The 13018-nt window shown below is 46.2% G+C and overlaps 1 long non-coding RNA gene across 2 annotated transcripts in view; it reads left to right on the top strand.

The window, feature by feature from the left end:
* LOC135977718 (uncharacterized) overlaps nt 1-13018 on the top strand; it is an 85769-nt gene that overhangs the window by 11701 nt on the left and 61050 nt on the right. For both annotated transcript variants that reach the window (XR_010595138.1, XR_010595137.1), the window contains exon 5: nt 12525-12649. This is a non-coding gene — a long non-coding RNA (uncharacterized LOC135977718). The remainder of the gene's footprint in view (nt 1-12524; nt 12650-13018) is intronic.

Here is a 13018-nt window from a genome sequence, read left to right as displayed (position 1 = left end):
CACTCACTAAAAGGGAAAGTGGTGGATTCCCCATCTCTTGATGTCATTGAATGAAGACTAGATGCCTTTCTGGAATGTGTGCGCCCAAAAAGTAACTATTGTACTGTACAGGAGGCCTATGATATGCAGGGGCTTAGATGAGATGCTCTAAAGGTCTCTTGTGGCCATAAAGTCTACAAATTTTGGAAACACTGAGTGTAGTATTGGGAGCAGCCTGTGATGTTTTACTGTCTAGCCGGCTTGCTTCCTAGAATGAAGACGCATTGAGTGGGGTGATCCACAGAGAGTACCTGTGTCAAGGCTGTATCCCCACTTTGAAGTTTAGGGTACAAATGTAGGGGCCTGCATTAAAACTTGTAAGCTTAACCACCATCCCAAGGCTAATTTCCTCCCCTGGGTAGCCTTGAGAAACCTTTCAGCAATTCCCTGGTGAATACAGATCCAAACCCCTTGGATCTTAAAACAAGGAGAAATAAACCGTCCCCCCTCCTTCCTCCCACCAACTTCTGGTGAATACAGATCCAACCCCCTTGGATCTAAAAGAAGGAGAAATTAACCATTCCCCTCCTTCCTCCCACCAACTCCTGGTGAATCAAGATCCAAACTCCTTGGATCTTAAAACAAGGAAAAATCAATCAGGTTCTTAAAAATAAGGCTTTTAATTAAAGAAAAAGGTAAAAATCATCTCTGTAAAATCAGTATGGAAATTAACCTTACAGGGTAATCAAACTTAAAGAGCTCAGAGGACTCCCCTCTAGTCTTAGGTTCAAAGTACAGCAAACAAAGATAAACACTCTAGGAAAAGGTACATTTACAAGTTGAGAAAACAAAGGAAAACTAACACGCCTTGTTTGAAATAGGAGAGACTTGTTTAGAAAGATGTGGAGAACCTGGATTGATGTCTGGTCCCTCTCAGTCCCGAGGGCGAACACCCACACAAACAAAGAACACAAACAAAAGCCTTCCCCTCCCCAAGATTTGAAAGTATCTTGTCCCCTTATTGGTCCTTTAGGTCAGATGCCAGCCAGGTTACCTGAGCTTCTTAACCCTTTACAGGGAAAAGGATTTTGGAGTCTCTGGCCAGGAGGATTTTATAGTACTGTACACAGGACAGCTGTTACCCTTCCCTTTATAGTTATGACAACCTCAAAACTTCAAAGTGTCAGGCCAGCAGCAGGACATTAGCACTTCAGGGTTTGGTTGGGTGTGGCAGTGACATCACAAAGGCCTTTTGCAGGATGTCAGCTTATTGGTCAAATGTGTTAGGGAGGTGGTGACCTCAGAGAGAGATGCTGATATCAGCCAGGCAGGACAGGGGCCCAGGGCCAGGGAAACCTCAGAGACCCCTGTGGCTTTGCTTCAGGAAGTCTCCTTCTCGAGGTCTCTCTTTGAGGACTGAGAGAGTATTAGGGTTCACATATGTGAATGCGAGGAGGAACCTCTTTCGAGTTGTTTCCTTTCCTTTTACTGATTTTACTAGAAAACAGACGTCCCTGTTGAGAAAGTAAGTGCCTCGGAGAGGTTTGTAACCTGTTCAGTCTGATCCACCTGGTGCCAGCTGAATTCTAGGCATGGAAAACAGTAGTTTAAGATGGCAGAATTTTATTTCATCCCTTGGATTTTGTGCCGTAGAATCACTGGGGACATTAGGATTTGTCCTTTTTGTTTTACCTTTTCCTCCATCCCTCCTTCCTTTCTCTTCATCTCTTATTTCTTTTCTCCTTTCTCCTGTTCCTCAAAAACTGTGGGGTTGAAATAGTGTTTGGACTCCACTGACACTAGATGCTGCCATCCTGTGGCTTAGCATTAGTGTCTGGGATGACTTGGGGCAAGATCTCAACTTCCCCTCAACCCACTTCACTGCTGCCAGAATCCCTCCTGCCCCCCCTGCTAGAGCCGCCTCCCTGGCCAACCTGGGTGGGGGTGGAGAACAGTGTTTTTTTCATACATTCATAGATTCTAGGACTGGAAGGGACCTCGAGAGGTCATCGAGTCCAGTCCCCTGCCCGCATGGCAGGACCAAATACCATCTAGACCATCCCTGATAGACATTTATCTAACCTACTCTTAAATATCTCAAGAGATGGAGATTCCACAACCTCCCTCGGCAATTTATTCCAGTGTTTAACCACCCTGACAGTTAGGAACTTTTTCCTAATGTCCAACCTAGACCTCCCTTGCTGCAGTTTAAACCCTTTGCTTCTGGTTCTATCCTTAGAGGCTAAGGTGAACAAGTTTTCTCCCACCTCCTTATGACACACTTTTAAATACCTGAAAACTGCTATCATGTCTCCTCTCAGTCTTCTCTTTTCCAAACTAAACAAAGCCAATTCTTTCAGCCTTCCTTCATAGGTCATGTTCTCAAGACCTTTAATCATTCTTGTTGCTCTTCTCTGGACCCTTTCCAATTTCTCCACATCTTTTTTAAAATGCGGTGCCCAGAACTGGACACAATACTCCAGCTGAGGCCTAACCAGAGCAGAGTAGAGCGGAAGAATGACTTCTCGTGTCTTGCTCACAACACACCTGTTAATACATCCCAGAATCAGGTTTGCTTTTTTTGCAACAGCATCACACTGTTGACTCATATTTAGCTTGTGGTCCACTATAACCCCTAGATCCCTTTCTGCCGTACTCCTTCCTAGACAGTCTCTTCCCATTCTGTATGTGTGAAACTGATTGTTCCTTCCTAAGTGGAGCACTTTGCATTTGTCTTTGTTAAACTTCATCCTGTTTAACTCAGACCATTTCTCCAATTTGTCCAGATCATTTTGAATTATCTGTCACCCTGTCCTCCAAAGCAGTTGCAATCCCTCCCAGTTTGGTATCATCCGCAAACTTAATAAGCGTACTTTCTATGCCAATATCTAAGTCGTTGATGAAGATATTGAACAGCGCCGGTCCCAAAACAGACCCCTGCGATACCCCACTCGTTATGGCTTTCCAGCAGGATTGGGAACTATTAATAACAACTCTCTGAGTACGGTTATCCAGCCAGTTATGCACCCACCTTATAGTAGCCCCATCTAAATTGTATTTGCCTAGTTTATCAATAAGAATATCATGCGAGACCGTATCAAATGCCTTACTAAAGTCTAGGTATACCACATCCACAGCCTCACCCTTATCCACAAGGCTCGTTATCCTATCAAAGAAAGCTATCAGATTGGTTTGACATGATTTGTTCTTCACAAATCCATGCTGGCTGTTCCCTATCACCTTACCACCTTCCAAGTGTTTGCAGATGATTTCCTTAATTACTTGCTCCATTATCTTCCCTGGCACAGAAGTTAAACTCACTGGGGTCTGTAGTTTCCTGGGTTGTTTTTATTTCCCTTTTTATAGATGGGCACTATATTTGCCCTTTTCCAGTCTTCTGGAATCTCTCCCGTCTCCCATGATTTTCCAAAGATAATAGCTAGAGGCTCAGATACCTCCTCTATTAGCTCCTTGAGTATTCTAGGATGCATTTCATCAGGCCCGGGTGACTTGCAGGCATCTAACTTTTCTAAGTGATTTTTAACTTGTTCTTTTTTTATTTTATCTGCTAAACCTACCCCCTTCCCATTAGCATTCACTATGTTAGGCATTCCTTCAGACTTCTCGGTGAAGACCGAAACAAAGAAGTCATTAAGCATCTCCGCCATTTCCAAGTTTCCTGTTACTGTTTCTCCCTCTTCACTAAGCAGTGGGCCTACCCTGTCTTTGGTCTTCCTCTTGCTTCTAATGTATTGATAAAAAGTCTTCTTGTTTCCCTTTATTCCCGTAGCTAGTTTGAGCTCATTTTGTGCCTTTGCCTTTCTAATCTTGCCCCTGCATTCCTGTGTTGTTTGCCTATATTCATCCTTTGTAATCTGTCCCAGTTTCCATTTTTGATATGACTCCTTTTTATTTTTTAGATCATGCAAGATCTCATGGTTAAGCCAAGGTGGTCTTTTGCCACATTTTCTATCTTTCCTAACCAGCGGAATAGCTTGCTTTTGGGCCCTTAATAGTGTCCCTTTGAAAAACTGCCAACTCTCCTCAGTTGTTTTTCCCCTCAGTCTTGATTCCCATGGGACCTTACCTATCAGCTCTCTGAGCTTACCAAAATCTGCCTTCCTGAAATCCATTGTCTCTATTTTGCTGTTCTCCCTTCTACCCTTCCTTAGAATTGCAAACTCTATGATTTCATGATCACTTTCACCCAGGCTGCCTTCTACTTTCAAATTCTCAACGAGTTCCTCCCTATTTGTTAAAATCAAGTCTAGAACAGCTTCCCCCCAGTAGCTTTTTCAACCTTCTGAAATAAAAAGTTGTCTCCAATGCAGTCCAGGAATTTGTTGGATAGTCTGTGCCCCGCTGTGTTATTTTCCCAACATATAGCCGGATAGTTGAAGTCCCCCATCACCACCAAATCTTGGGCTTTGGATGATTTTGTTAGTTGCTTAAAAAAAGTCTCATCCACCTCTTCCACCTGGTTAGGTGGCCTGTAGTAGACTCCTAGCATGACATCTCCCTTGTTTTTTACCCCTTTTAGCCTAACCCAGAGACTCTCAACACTTCCGTCTCCTATGTCCATCTCTACCTCAGTCCAAGTGTGTACATTTTTAATATACAAGGCAACACCTCCTCCCTTTTTCCCCTGTCTATCCTTCCTGAGCAAGCTGTACCCATCCACACCAACATTCCAATCATGTGTATTATCCCACCAAGTTTCAGTGATGCCAACAATGTCATAGTTGTGTTTATTTATTAGCACTTCCAGTTCTTCCTGCTTATTCCCCATACTTCTCGCATTTGTATATAGGCATCTAAGATACTGGTTTGATCTTTCCTCCCAGTTTTGTCCTGACCCTCCTTTCCCTCTGACAATATAGCCCACACTCCCTCTCGTTTTTGACCCATCTCCCCGGTCTCCATGTTCCCCACTTACCTGTGGGCTTTGCTCACCTGTCCCGTTCGAACCTAGTTTAAAGCCCTCCTCACTAGGTTAGCCAGTCTGTGTCCAAAGGTACTAATAACTTGAGCTGTGGTTTGGAGGTGGAACAGCTGTCAAGGGCACTGAGGGGGAGATAGCAGGAGCTCATCCTTCAAGGAGGGGGGTTGGCACTGGAGGTTACTAGAAAGGACAAGAAGACTCCATTCTGGGGTTCAGGAGGTGAATTTATCCCTCAGTGGTGGGCAGGTGATGGGTGGAAGTAGTGCTGGTTCCAGGTGCCCTTAATTCCCGCTGATTCCTCGGGGCGTTTGAGTCTCTGACAGGTTCTCCTTCCCTTGCAGCAGGAGGACGTCACGGCCAAAAGTGATGCACCAGCTCCGCATCGTCCGGCACTTGCGCCAGATTCCTGAGACACTGCAGGGGCTGTGCCTCTGACGCCATCAGCAACTCCCGCTCCCTGCTGCAGGTACTGCTCTGGCTCACTGTAAATGGGGAGCTAGTGGAAGGGGAAATGGAGCCCCCTGGCACTCACTAAAAGGGAAAGTGGTGGATTCTCCATCTCTTGATGTCATTGAAGGAAGACTAGATGCCTTTCTGGAATGTGTGTGCCCAAAAAGTAACTATTGTACTATACAGCAAGCCTATGGTATACAAGGGGTTAGATGAGATGCTCTAAAGGTCTCTTCTGGCCATAAAGTCCCCTAATTTTGGAAACACTGAGTGTAGCATTGGGAGCAGCCTCTGATGTTTTACCGTCTAGCCGGCTTGCTTCCTAGAATGAACAGGCATTGAGTGGGGTGATCCACAGAGAGTAGCTGAAACCTTCAAAGTGTCAGGCCAGCAGCAGGACATTAGCACTTAAGGGTTTGATTGGTGGCAGTGATATCACAAAGGTCTTTTGCAGGACCTCAGCATATTGGTCAAAGGTGTTAGGGAGGTGGTAACCTCAGAGAGAGATGCTGCCATCAGCGAGGCAGTACAGGGGCGCATGGCCAGGGAAACCTCAGAGACCCCTGTGGCTTTGCTTCAGCAAGTCTCCTTCTCGAGGTTTCTCTTGAGGACTGAGAGAGTATTAGGATTCACGTATTTGAGTGAGAGCAGGAGCCTCTTTCGAGTTGTCTCCTTTCCTTTTACTGATTTTACTAGAAAACAGACATCCCTGTTTAGAAAGTAAGAGCCTCCAAGAGGTTTTGGCAGCTGCTCAGTCTGATCCATCTGGTGCCAGCTGAATTCTAGGCATGGAAAACACTAGTTCAAGGTGGCAGAATTTTAATCCCTCCCTGTAATTTTGTCTGGTAGAATCACTGGGGACATTAGGGTTTGTCCTTTTCGTTTTACCTTTTCCTCCATCCCTCCTTCCTTTCTCTTTATCTCTTACTTCTTTTGTCCTTTCTCTTGTTCCCCTCCCACCACCAGGAGTGGTGTGTGTGTGTGTGTGTGTGTGTGTGTGTGTGTGTGTGTGTGTGTGTTGCTGGGGGTGCTCTTCACCTCCCCTTGTTGGGAGTTGATCCAAAACTGTATGGTTGAAATAGTGCTTGGACTCCACTGACACTAGATGCTGCCATCGTGTGGTTTAGCATTAGTGTCTGGGATGACTTGGGGCAAGATCTCAACCTCCCCACAACCCACTTCACTGCTGCCAGAATCCCACCTGCCCCCCCTGCTAGAGCCGCCTCCCTGCCCAACCTGGGTGGGGGTGGAGAAGAGGGTTCTGATAACTTGAGCTGTGGTTTGGAGGTGGAACAGCTGTCAAGGGCACTGAGGGGGAGGTAGCAGGAGCTCACCCTACAAGGACGGGGGTTGGCACTGGAGATTACTAGAAAGGAGAAGACGACTCCATTCTGGGGTTCAGGAGGTGAATTCATCCCTCAGTGGTGGGCAGGTGCTGGGTGTAAATACTGCTGGTTCCAGGTGTCCTTAATTGCCCCTGATTCCTCGGGGCATTTGAGTCTCTGACAGGTTCTCGTTCCCTTGCAGGAGGAGGACGTCACGGCCAAAGGGATGCACCAGCTCCGCATCATCCGGCACTTACACCATGTGCCTGAGACACTGCAGGGGCTGTTCCTCTGAGGCCTTAGCAACTCCCTCTCCCTGCTGCAGGTACTGCTCTGGCTCACTGTAAATGGGGAGCTAGTGGAAGGGGAAATGGAGCCCCCTGGCACTCACTAAAAGGGAAAGTGGTGGGTTCTCCATCTCTTGATGTCATTGAATGAAGACTAGATGCCTTTCTGGAATGTGTGTGCCCAAAAAGTAACTATTGTACTATACAGGAGGCCTATGATATGCAGGGGCTTAGATGAGATGCTCTAAAGGTCTCTTGTGGCCATAAAGTCTACAAATTTTGGAAACACTGAGTGTAGTATTGGGAGCAGCCTGTGATGTTTTACTGTCTAGCTGGCTTGCTTCCTAGAATGAAGACGCATTGAGTGGGGTGATCCACAGAGAGTACCTGTGTCAAGGCTGTATCCCCACTTTGAAGTTTAGGGTACAAATGTAGGGGCCTGCATGAAAACCTCTAAGCTTAACCACCATCCCAAGGCTAATTTCCTCCCCTGGGTAGCCTTGAGAAACCTTTCACCAATTCCCTGGTGAATACAGATCCAAACCCCTTGGATCTTAAAACAAGGAGAAATAAACCATCCCCCCTCCTTCCTCCCACCAACTTCTGGTGAATACAGATCCAACCCCCTTGGATCTAAAAGAAGGAGAAATTAACCATTCCCCTCCTTCCTCCCACCAACTCCTGGTGAATCAAGATTCAAACTCCTTGGATCTTAAAACCAGGAAAAATCAATCAGGTTCTTAAAAATAAGGCTTTTAATTAAAGAAAAAGGTAAAAATCATCTCTGTAAAATCAGTATGGAAATTAACCTTACAGGGTAATCAAACTTAAAGAGCTCAGAGGACTCCCCTCTAGTCTTAGGTTCAAAGTACAGCAAACAAAGATAAACACTCTAGTAAAAGGTACATTTACAAGTTGAGAAAACAAAGGAAAACTAACACGCCTTGTTTGAAATAGGAGAGACTTGTTTAGAAAGATGTGGAGAACCTGGATTGATGTCTGGTCCCTCTCAGTCCCGAGGGCGAACACCCACACAAACAAAGAACACAAACAAAAGCCTTCCCCTCCCCAAGATTTGAAAGTATCTTGTCCCCTTATTGGTCCTTTAGGTCAGATACCAGCCAGGTTACCTGAGCTTCTTAACCCTTTAGAGGGAAAAGGATTTTGGAGTCTCTGGCCAGGAGGATTTTATAGTACTGTACACAGGACAGCTGTTACCCTTCCCTTTATAGTTATGACAACCTCAAACCTTCAAAGTGTCAGGCCAGCAGCAGGACATTAGCACTGCAGGGTTTGGTTGGGTGTGGCAGTGACATCACAAAGGCCTTTTGCAGGATGTCAGCTTATTGGTCAAATGTGTTAGGGAGGTGGTGACCTCAGAGAGAGATGCTGACATCAGCCTGGCAGGACAGGAGCACAGGGCCAGGGAAACCTCAGAGACCCGGTGGCTTTGCTTCAGCAAGTCTCCTTCTCGGGGTCTCTCTTTGAGGACTGAGAGAGTATTAGGGTTCACGTACGTGAGTGCGTGCAGGAGCCTCTTTCGAGTTTTCTCCTCTCCTTTTACTGATTTTACTAGAAAACAGACGTCCCTGTTTAGAAGGTAAGAGCCTCCAAGAGGTTTTGGCAGCTGCTCAGTCTGATCCACGTGGTGCCAGCTGAATTCTAGGCATGGAAAACAGTAGTTTAAGATGGCAGAATTTTATTCCATCCCTTGGATTTTGTGCCATAGAATCACTGGGGACATTAGGGTTTGTCCTTTTTGTTTTACCTTTTCCTCCATCCCTCCTTCCTTTCTCTTCATCTCTTACTTCTTTTGTCCTTTCTCCTGTTCCCCTCCCACCACCAGGAGTGGTGTGTGTGTGTGTGTGTGTGTGTTGCTGGGGGTGCTCATCACCTCTCCTTGTGGGAAGTTCATCGAAAACTGTGGGGTTGAAATAGTGTTTGGACTCCACTGACACTAGATGCTGCCATCCTGTGGCTTAGCATTAGTGTCTGGGATGACTTGGGTCAAGATCTCAACTTCCCCGCAACCCACTTCACTGCTGCCAGAATCCCTCCTGCCCCCCCTGCTAGAGCCGCCTCCCTGGCCAACCTGGGTCGGGGTGGAGAACAGTGTTTTTTTCATACGTTCATAGATTCTAGGACTGGAAGGGACCTCGAGAGGTCATCGAGTCCAGTCCCCTGCCCGCATGGCAGGACCATGTAACGGACTTATTAGATAAGGGAAATGCGGTGGACCTAATATACCTGGATTTTCGTAAAGCGTTTGATCCTGTACCCCATGAGGAATTATTGGTTAAACTGGAAAACATGGGGATCGATATGAAAATCCAGAGGTGGATAAAGAATTGGTTAATGGGGAGAATGCAGCGGGTCGTATTAAAGGGTGAACTGTCGGGTTGGAGGGAGGTTACTAGTGGAGTGCCTCAAGGTTCGGTTTTGGGACCCATTTTATTTGATCTATTTATAACTGACCTCGGAACCGATTGCAAGAGTGGGCTGATAAAGTTTGCGGATGATACGAAGGTGGGAGGAGTTGCAAATTCGGAGGAGGATAGGGATATTCTGCAGGGAGACTTGAATGAGCTTGTGAATTGGAGTGTCAGAAATAAGATGAAATTTAATAGTGAAAAGTGTAAGGTGATGCACTTGGGGATGACTAATAACAATTTTAGTTACAAGATGGGGACGCATTGGTTAGAAGTAACGGAAGAGGAGAAGGACCTAGGGGTCCTTGTAGACCGCAGGATGACTATGAGTCGACAATGTGACGTGGCTGTGAAAAAAGCCAATGCGGTCTTGGGATGTATTAGGCGAGGTATATCTAGTAGGGATAAGGAGGTCCTGCTTCCGTTGTATACGGCACTGGTGAGACCTCATTTGGAGTACTGTGTGTAGTTCTGGTCTCCCATGTTTAAAAAAGATGAACTCAAATTGGAACGGGTGCAGAGAAGGGCGACTAGGATGATCAGAGGAATGGAAAACCTGTCGTATGAAAAGAGATTAGAGGAGCTCGGGTTGTTTAGTCTGACAAAACGAAGGCTGAGGGGGGATATGATTGCTATCTTTAAATATATCAGAGGGATAAATACAAGGGAGGGAGAGGAATTATTTCAGCTGAGTACTAATGTGGACACGAGAACCAATGGATATAAATTGGCCGTGGGGAAGTTCAGGCTTGAAATCAGACGAAGGTTTCTGACCGTCAGAGGGGTGAAATATTGGAACGGCCTTCCGAGGGAAACGGTGGGGGCAACGGACCTGTCTGGTTTTAAGATTAAGTTGGATAAGTTTATGGAGGGAATGGTTTAATGGTAAAACATAGTAGCCGAGGAAAACCAAGCAATGGTACGTAAATAGCATAATGGCAAACAAGGGTCAGGCTAGAGACTCTTGCCTACATGCTCGGGGTATTACTGATCGCCATATTTGGGGTCGGGAAGGAATTTTCCTCCAGGGTAGATTGGCTGAGCCTCTGGAGGTTTTTCGCCTTCCTCCGCAGCATGGGGCAGGGATCACTAGCAGGAGGGTCCCTGCCGATTGAAGTCACTAAAACACAGGATTGGGGACTTCAACGGCACAGTCCAGGGAAGGGTCTTGTGGCCTGCAGCATGCAGGGGGTCAGACCAGATGATCATAATGGTCCCTTCTGACCTTAAAGTCTATGAGTCTATAAGACCAAATACCATCCCTGATAGACATTTATCTAACCTCCTCTTAAATATCTCAAGAGATGGAGATTCCACAACCTCCCTCGGCAATTTATTCCAGTGTTTAACCACCCTGACAGTTAGGAACTTTTTCCTAATGTCCAACCTAGACCTCCCTTGCTGCACTTTAAACCCATTGCTTCTGGTTCTATCCTTAGAGGCTAAGGTGAACAAGTTTTCTCCCTCCTCCTTATGACACCCTTTTAAATACCTGAAAACTGCTATCATGTCTCCTCTCAGTCTTCTCTTTTCCAAACTAAACAAAGCCAATTCTTTCAGCCTTCCTTCATAGGTCATGTTCTCAAGACCTTTAATCATTCTTGTTGCTCTTCTCTGGACCCTTTCCAATTTCTCCACATCTTTTTTAAAATGCGGTGCCCAGAACTGGACACAATACTCCAGCTGAGGCCTAACCAGAGCAGAGTAGAGCGGAAGAATGACTTCTCGTGTCTTGCTCACAACAGACCTGTTAATACATCCCAGAATCAGGTTTGCTTTTTTTGCAACAGCATCACACTGTTGACTCATATTTAGCTTGTGGTCCACTATAACCCCTAGATCCCTTTCTGCCGTACTCCTTCCTAGACAGTCTCTTCCCATTCTGTATGTGTGAAACTGATTGTTCCTTCCTAAGTGGAGCACTTTGCATTTGTCTTTGTTAAACTTCATCCTGTTTAACTCAGACCATTTCTCCAATTTGTCCAGATCATTTTGAATTATGACCCTGTCCTCCAAAGCAGTTGCAATCCCTCCCAGTTTGGTATCATCCGCAAACTTAATAAGCGTACTTTCTATGCCAATATCTAAGTCGTTGATGAAGATATTGAACAGCGCCGGTCCCAAAACAGACCCCTGCGATACCCCACTCGTTATGGCTTTCCAGCAGGATTGGGAACTATTAATAACAACTCTCTGAGTACGGTTATCCAGCCAGTTATGCACCCACCTTATAGTAGCCCCATCTAAATTGTATTTGCCTAGTTTATCAATAAGAATATAAAAAAAGCCTCATCCACCTCTTCCACCTGATTAGGTGGCCTGTAGTAGACTCCTAGCATGACATCTCCCTTGTTTTTTACCCCTTTTAGCCTAACCCAGAGACTCTCAACACTTCCGTCTCCTATGTCCATCTCTACCTCAGTCCAAGTGTGTACATTTTTAATATACAAGGCAACACCTCCTCCCTTTTCCCCCTGTCTATCCTTCCTGAGCAAGCTGTACCCATCCACACCAACATTCCAATCATGTGTATTATCCCACCAAGTTTCAGTGATGCCAACAATGTCATAGTTGTATTTATTTATTAGCACTTCCAGTTCTTCCTGCTTATTCCCCATACTTCTCGCATTTGTATATAGGCATCTAAGACCCTGGTTTGATCTTTCCTCCCAGTTTTGTCCTGACCCTCCTTTCTCTCTGACAATATAGCCCACACTCCCTCTCGTTTTTGACCCATCTCCCCGGTCTCCATGTTCCCCACTTACCTGTGGGCTTTGCTCACCTGTCCCCGTCGAACCTAGTTTAAAGCCCTCCTCACTAGGTTAGCCAGTCTGTGTCCAAAGGTACTAATAACTTGAGCTGTGGTTTGGAGGTGGAACAGCTGTCAAGGGCACTGAGGGGGAGATAGCAGGAGCTCACCCTACAAGGAGGGGGGTTGGCACTGGAGGTTACTAGAAAGGAGAAGAAGACTCCATTCTGGGGTTCAGGAGGTGAATTTATCCCTCAGTGGTCGGCAGGTGCTGGGTGGAAATACTGCTGGTTCCAGGTGCCCTTAATTCCTCCTGATTCCTCGGGGCGTTTGAGTCTCTGACAGGTTCTCGTTCCCTTGCAGCAGGAGGACGTCACGGCCAAAAGTGATGCACCAGCTCCGCATCATCCGGCACTTGCGCCAGATTCCTGAGACACTGCAGGGGCTGTGCCTCTGAGGCCATCAGCAACTCCCGCTCCCTGCTGCAGGTACTGCTCTGGCTCACTGTAAATGGGGAGGTAGTGGAAGGGGAAATGGAGCCCCCTGGCACTCACTAAAAGGGAAAGTGGTGGATTCTCCAACTCTTGATGTCATTGATTGAAGACTAGATGCCTTTCTGGAACGTGTGTGCCCAAAAAGTAACTATTGTACTATACTGGAAGCCTAAGATATGGAGGGGGTTAGATGAGATGCTGTAAAGGTCTCTTCTGGCCAGAAAGTCTCCTACTTTTGGAAACACTGAGTGTAGTATTGGGAGCAGCCTCTGATGTTTTACTGTCTAGCCGGCTTGCTTCCTAGAATGAAGACGCATTGAGTGGGGTGATCCACACAGAGTAGCTCAAACCTTCAAAGTGTCA

The sequence above is a fragment of the Chrysemys picta genome, unplaced genomic scaffold (genome assembly GCF_011386835.1).
Source record: "Chrysemys picta bellii isolate R12L10 unplaced genomic scaffold, ASM1138683v2 scaf18, whole genome shotgun sequence".
Lineage (NCBI taxonomy): Eukaryota > Metazoa > Chordata > Testudines > Emydidae > Chrysemys > Chrysemys picta.
The sequence above is the reverse complement of the archived record's forward strand: the minus strand, read 5'-3'. Positions and strand labels throughout refer to the sequence as shown.